The following is a 7,917-nucleotide window of genomic DNA, read 5'->3' as shown; positions in this document are numbered from 1 at the left end:
TCAAAGACACAACTTCCAATTCAAGTGTCAACGATCGCGTGTAGTAATATAACCCAACCAAGGATTGGAGTCGAGTCCCAAGGGAGCGGTTTCTGAGAATTAATAATTAAGCGCGAACGTGCTAGAGTTAACCATAGCTAAAACATTATCGATTAAAAACATGATAAATTAAGGGGTGACACGAATGTCAATTATCAATGGGGGTTTGTAGTCAATTAACAACTAAAAGCACCAAGAAATGAGAAAATGCAAATATGAAGACGAAATTCTTGGGATGTGATAGGAATATGGGATAAAATAAACAATCGGGTAATTGCTATTGATAGAAAATTACTGAACATTTGTAACTAAGCTAGACTTTAGTGGAGGTAAATTCTCTCTCGAGCAACTAACCTCGAATCAAGTTGGTTTCTCACAAACACCGAGTTGCCGCAATTAAGCACAACCTTCGCCTTAGCCCATTCACTCCCTCGAGCTGAATGTGTGGGAAAACGCCTAGGATTCACTCTCTCAAGCTGAATGTGTGGGAAAAGGCCTAGGATTCACTCTCTCGAGTTGAACCCACGACGACCCAATAACCACCGGCTATCGATTTAGTAGTTTTGATTTTAAAACCTTTCTCTCAAGCAGGCCAAAAACACTAAGATGAAATTGTATTTGCAACTACAATACCATTAAGTTCAAACACAACTACTAAATGAAATCACATTTAAACAACAAATAGAGTAACAATGAGCAATACCCAACAGTAAATTTAACCCATATTCACATAATCACACCCCAAGAATTAGGGTTTTAGCTAGACATAGAAAATGGGAAGAAACTAATACCAAATCAAAATAACATCAATTGGGTTTGATTTATATTCACTTCAAACAAGTCTAGAATGAAGAATCTCCAACACCCACTTCCAATATCTTGGAGTTACAAGTCTTCAAATCTTCAAGCTCAAGAACAATGTCTCCCAAAAACTCTAAGAATTGAAAATGAAATATTCTAAGTCTCAAAATTCTCTACAACTTCCTAAATTTCTAGATACTAAGTTACAGAATTAAATGGGTATTTATAGTTTTCAAAAATTTGTGTTGCGAAGGACCACTCGACGCAGTTAGTCGAGATCGTCGATGTACTCGGCGATCTGCCCTTTGGTCTGCTTCATTGCCTTTCAGCTTTTTCCTTCATCATCTTCGCGTTCTGGATCATTGGGCGATATAATATTGCTTTGCGGAACTGTTCGACGACGCACCGACTGCTCATTTTCATCACCGACTTGATATTTTCCTTTAGGACAAAACTCACTGGAACTTTGGGCGAGTTTATAGCCATTCAAAGGTTTGCCTAATGCATTAGGCGATCCTCAGGCCTTCATTTCTTCGTTCTTTCAGCTGCCTTGTTCCTTTTTAGCTTGATAGCGTCCATGCTTTGTCTCTCAACTCAAATACCTGAAACTTAAAGATTAACATCAGTTATTGAGACAAAATATGCATTTGAGGACACTAAATCTATCAAAATACAGCCCTAAATGAGTCCAAATTGTGGACTCATCAACACCCCCAACTTAAACTTTTGCTTGTCCTCAAGTAAAACTCAAGTTCAGTAGTTCAAATAGGATGTCTCAAACAGTGCTACACAAGACTCAATCATGAATGCACACACAAGACTCATCTTAACTATGCAAGGATCAATTGTCTACTCAAAGTCTCAAGTTGTGACATACCATTATCAAAGAATCTCAAGCTCACTATACTTGTTTCAAATGCAAGTTAAGCTCAACAAAGGAAATCAAATGCCCTTACACAAATAATGATTCCATGTTCACACACAATGGTTTAATCATTTAAAATTCTGGAATCAAATGCAGCGCTCATACTCACAAAGAAGAACACTATGCATGCTTTCACCCATATGTTTACCTGTATTTTCCAATTGACAATTGTTTCAGCTCACTCAATATCAAAAAGGTCTTTTTAAGGCTTGTAATGGGGTTGAGTGCAAAGGTATGGTCATTTAGGCTTAGTGGCTTTTATCATTATGAAATGTGGTGCTCACAACACTTCCTTCTCTTTTCCTCCTCAAATTCATTTGTACTCACAAGTCATCCCATTATTCACTTTCCATGGTTTGTTGGAGACCCCATTTCTTTTTGCATTTTCATATTTTATTCCACAATTTCTTTTTTTTCTTTTTCATTTTTTTTTCATCTCTCTTTTTTTTTGTATGGAGGGGTTCTACTTTTCTTAACACACGGATAGAAGGGAATTTTCTTGCACTTCTTTACTTGCCTTCTCTTTTCACCACACCCCCAACTTAGGCTTTTGGCCTAAGTTGGCTATTCAATCAACCACATACTCACAAGGTAGTGGATTAAGAAAGGTCATGTTTTCATCAAATTTCTTCCAAATAAGGGTAAGGCTCAAGAGGTGTTCAAAAGAGGTTCACATACTCACAAGGTAGGCCACAATAGAGGTATATGTCAAATTGGCTCACACTCTTTGAAGTTGCCTAAGATCATATGAAGAGATAGCTTTACTTAGTCGATTAGACCAACGGGAAAAATTATAGGTGTTATCATGCATGGTTCACAGTAAGCTCATCACACAAGGCATCGACACCAAAGTCAAACAAGACTTCACACTTTCGCTAGTCTGCAACGTTCATCACAAGAGAATCAATTTGACACTTGGCTAGTCACAACGAGATACAAAGAGTTCACATATTGTCTATGCAACTTCAATTGGTCTCGTCGTAGCCGCGCAGTCATTTATGTTCGATTATGAGCAATATTCAAGTCATCGGTATTGATCAAAATCGATACTCAAATTTGCAAGAGAACATCCACATTCAACATATACAAAAAGTGGCAAATTTTTTTTGGAAGGTAAAAAATCATTTACCATTAAAAGCAAGGAGCCACAAGCTCAAACCTTCCACAAAAAGCAGTGTTTAACATGAATTTAGCTCACAACCCAACATATAAAGAAAACTAGAGTCACAAACAACACACAAAGGTGGGCCTCACCCCACCACAAATAAAAAACATTTGTCTTCAAATGCAAATAAAAACATCTAATAGTGAAATAAAGCAAAACAGAGAGGGAGGTAAAGAGAGGGTCATGTCTACACAGTCGCTCCGTCTATTTGGGAATTATTGCCCGATGCCTCACCCTGAGCCTGGGAATCAGTGCCCGAGGTTACCTCAAGGGGAACAACAGTGCCAGATTCACCAAGGTCTGTTGAGTCTGAGTCTGCCAGAAAGATATGCACAGCTTTGCAGAATTCCTGGGCCCATGAAGGAATATTAGGGTCTAGGGTAATGGTCTTCCTGGTAGAAGTGGCCTCCTGCCTTTGCCTTTTCCACTAGTTGTGGGAAGTTTCGTAGCTTTGCCTTTTGACGTAGCTGCATCCTCATTTATCGCAATCCCTTTGAACTTCTCTTGGGCTGACATTATTCTTTCAGCGGCTTTTGATTTAGTCATGTCTGCAAAATCTCGAAGATATGTTAGAAAAACTTAAACAAAAGCACATCAGAACATTTGCAGACAGTCTCGCCAAACCAGTTGGCGAGTCGTCGAATTTCTTGGGGGAGCTAGACTGAGCTTACCAAAGAAATTGGCTCTAAAACTGCAGCAATAAGGCGATGGGGGAAACACTCGGCGTGTCACCGACAGCTTTTGGCGAACAAGGACAGGCTCATCAAAAGTTATAGTGCAAAAAAGGTTCAGGGATGCAGACAAAAAGCAATCAAGAAGGCTCTCAGCGAATCGCCGAGTGCTTTTGGTGATCTCAAACTTTTCACCGAAAGTTACAGAATCGAACATCAAACACAGCTTGAAAGTAACGGTGAGATGGGGAACTTCGGTGAACCACCGAGTGATTCGGCGAGCTCGACCCAGCTCACCAAACGACCCAACGCGCCTACTTTCAATCCACTTCTCAAAATCAACCCTTACGACCACCGAAAACAAAATTAAAGCATGAACTAGTTCAATCAAGGCAGGACCCATAACGCCCAAACGCAACCCTTCGAATTTTAATTCATTTTAAGGCATACAATTACGGGAATTCAAAAGTCTCAACCACTCGGGAAAGATTATCAAACTGAATCATGCATGTAAACAATCTAATCCTATCAGGCAGGACCAACACACTTCAACAAGATAATATCATTGCACTTGAGTATGAATTCGACAACAATAACTCAGGGTTCGGAAACCAACCTTTGATGCTGACTAAATTAAGATTGAATCAATAGGCAGCAATGTAATCCAAGTTATAACCACAAATCTATAACTGACACCTTTAGGTAAAATACAGAGAATAATGTGCAGGTGTGAGTTTGGGAAGATAAAAAGTGAGGGAAAGTGAATGAGTTTCAAACTTTTAAACCTTTGATCTGAAAAACTGTCTAGTTCCTTCACATTCGACGACATTAGTCGTGCTTGCCGAGCCACTCGATGACACATTGAGTAGTCATTTACCTCGCCGTACATTACAGGACCTCTAGTTATTGTGGCAGTCTAAATGGCGGTTTTCGTCGGGATCGCCGACATGGTCGGCGATTCGCCAATAATTTCATGAGATCACCGAGTTTTACAGACTCCATTTTGAAGATATCTTGAGTCAAACGGTGGTTTAGATCGGGTGCGCCGATCTATTTAGTGATTCGCCGACTGGACCTTGTAGCTCGCCAACCTGCAATTTTCAAACACTCTATACCTTTTACCCTGCAAAATCAACACACATTATTTTGAAAACAAAAATAAAACATTAAAGGGTTTTGGGTTGCCTTCCAAACAACGCCTTAGTTAACGTCGTGGCATGATGCAAGTCACCATTCAAACCTCAATCTCGAGATTAGCCATAGTATCACTAGGTAATTCCTCTTTATGTTGTGAGTAAAGACATGACAACACTTGGCCTATTTGGGTGTCTTGTTGCTGAATGATCATGGAATGGGAGGTCGTCATCTGATTCAACATTTTGACATTCTTTTTTATCTCATTCAACACTCTATCTTATTTCTCGATTTTGTGTAGAATGAGTGAGAGGACCTCTCCATTTTGTCCACCCTCATGTTGCTTCATCTTTTTACACTTGCGAGGGGAAAGGTACTTGCTCTTCTTGTTGGAACTCGCTTCTAACTGCATTACTCTTTTGGACAGATCATCCAACTGAATCAACAAGTCGGCCCATTCTTGGCCTTTCTCTGTTTCCTTGTTGGCTTTAACCAAGCCATCAAGACGCTTGACTACTACTTCATAGGGTCGTTGTGTCAAACACCCTGCAAACAGTTGATCGACAACGCTTCTATGTTCGGGACCAAGACCTCTATAAAAGCATTCCAACAACAATTTGTCTGGCAGTCCATGATTCGGGCATTGTTGCAGTAATGCCTTAAACCTTGGCCACATATCATAATAGATAGCCTCGCCTCCCAAATGTTGGAACGTTAGAAAGTTATCCCTAAGATTCAACAACCTCAAAAGAGGGTGATCCATTTGGGTAACACTTTCACCCTCTACACTCATTTTTCCTGTTTCAACACAAACACCCAAAACACAAATAAAAATTGAGTAAGTAAACTATGATTAACAAAGGCGAAATTTGACTTAACTAAAAATTCTCAAGTAACACCGCTCCCCGGCAAGCGGCGCCCATTTTAATGTTTGACGTAATCAAAGACACAACTTCCAATTCAAGTGTCAACGATCACGTGCAGTAATATAACCCAACCAAGGGTTGGGGTCGAGTACCAATTGAGTGGTTTTTGAGAATTAATAATTAAGCGCGAACGTGCTGGAGTTAACTATAGCTAAAAACATTATCGAGTAAAAACATGATAAATTAAGTGGTGACACGTATGTCAATTATCAATGGGGGTTTTGTAGTCAATTAACAACTAAAAACAACAAGAAGTGAGAAAATGCAAATATGGAGACAGGATTCTTGGGATGTGATAGGAATATGGGATAAAATAAATAATCGGGTAATTGATATTGATAGAAAATTGCTAAACATTTGTAACTAAGCTAGACTTTAGTGGGGTAAATTCTCTCTCTCGAGCAACTTACCCCGAATCAACTCGGTTTCTCTTGAACACCGAGTTGCCGCAATTAAGCACAACCTTCGCCTTTGCCCATTCACTCTTTCGAGCTGAATGTGTGGGAAAAGGCCTAGTATTCACTCTCTCGAGCTGAACCCACGACGACCCAATAACCACCGGCAATCAATTTAGTAGTTTTAATTTTAAAACCTCTCTCGAGCAGGCCAAAAACACTAAGATAAAATCGTATTTACAGCTACAATACCATTAAGTTCAAACACAATTACTAAACGAAATCACATTTAAATAGCAAATAGACTAACAATGAGCAATACCCAACAATAAATGTAACCCATATTCACATAATCATACCCCAAGAATTGGGGTTTTAGCTAGACATAGAAAAAGGGAAGAAAACGATACCAAATCGAAATAACATCAACTGGGTATAATATATATTCACTTCAAACGAGTCTAGAATGAAGAATCTCCAACACCCACTTCCAATTTCTTGGAGTTGGAAGTCTTCAAATCTTCAAGCTCAAGAACAATGTCTCCCAAAAACTCTAAGAACTGAAAATGAAATATTCTAAGTCTAAAAAATCTCTACAACTTCCTAAATTTCTAGATACTAAGCTATAGAATTAAATGGGTATTTATAGTTTTCAAAAATTTATGCTGCAAATGACCACTCGGCGTAGTTAGTCGGGATCGCCGATGCACTCAACGATCTGCCCTTTGGTCTGCTTCATCACCTTTCAGCTTTTGCCTTCAGCATCTTCGCGTTCTGGATCATTGGGCTATATAGTACTGCTTCGCAAAACTGTTCGGTGATGCGCCAACTGCTTCTTTTCATCGCCGACTTGATATTTTCCTTCAAGGCTCAGCTCACTGGAACTTTGGGCGAGTACGGCCATTCGGCGGTTTGCCTAATGCATTAGGCGATCCTCAGGCCTTCATTTCTTCGTTCTTTCAGCCACCTTGTTCCTTTTTAGCTTGATAGCGTCCATGCTTTGTCTCTCAACTCAAATACCTGAAACTTAAGGATTTACATCAGTTATTGAGATAAAATATGCATTTGAATACACTAAATCTATAAAAAATACAACCTTAAATGAGTCCAAGTTATGGACTCATCATTGTCCCAATGATAGATTGTTGAAGTGGGTGTTCATCATATTTTACATCGCAGCAATCTGTGCAGTTAAAGCAGTCACTGCATCTACTTTCAGCATGCCTGCAGTTTTTTGTATCATGAGTTTCGCTCCTCCTTCGTTCCATTCGGGGTTACCCTATGAGGTCCTGTTCAGCAAGGTGAATAGCTTAGCATAAGTCTTCTCCAAAGCTTGACCACCTGCAGCTGAATCAAGTGAAACTTTGGTGTTAGGCTCCAATCCTTCAATGAAGGTATGGACCAATACCTCGTTAGCCTGATGATGATGTGGACAGCTCATCAACATTGATTTAAACCTATCCCAAGCTTGGTACAAGTTCTCTCCTACTTTCTATCTGAAACTCAAGATGTCACTCTTTAGCTTAGCTATTTTCCCAAATGGGAAAAATCTGATAAGGAACTTCTGTGCAAGATCATCCCAGAAGGTAATAGAGTTAGCAGGCTCAAAATTTAGCCATCTTTTTGCTTCCCCAAGCAGAAAAAAGGGGAATAAAGTGAGCCTCACATAATCAACATTCACTCCTGCTGGAGTGTAAATATCACTGATCTCGAGGAAATTCTGTCTATGGACTGTTGGATCCTCGTGCGACAGACCAGTGAACTGCCCATTAGTGTGCAATAGTTGCACCATACTCTGCTTCAGTTCAAACCTTCCACCAGCTTCAGGTTTCTGAATGCATGAAGTCGCATTGGTGGTACA

Source organism: Solanum tuberosum, unplaced genomic scaffold (assembly GCF_000226075.1).
Source record: "Solanum tuberosum cultivar DM 1-3 516 R44 unplaced genomic scaffold, SolTub_3.0 scf00119, whole genome shotgun sequence".
NCBI classification, from domain to species: Eukaryota; Viridiplantae; Streptophyta; class Magnoliopsida; order Solanales; family Solanaceae; genus Solanum; species Solanum tuberosum.
This window is presented reverse-complemented; position numbering follows the sequence as displayed.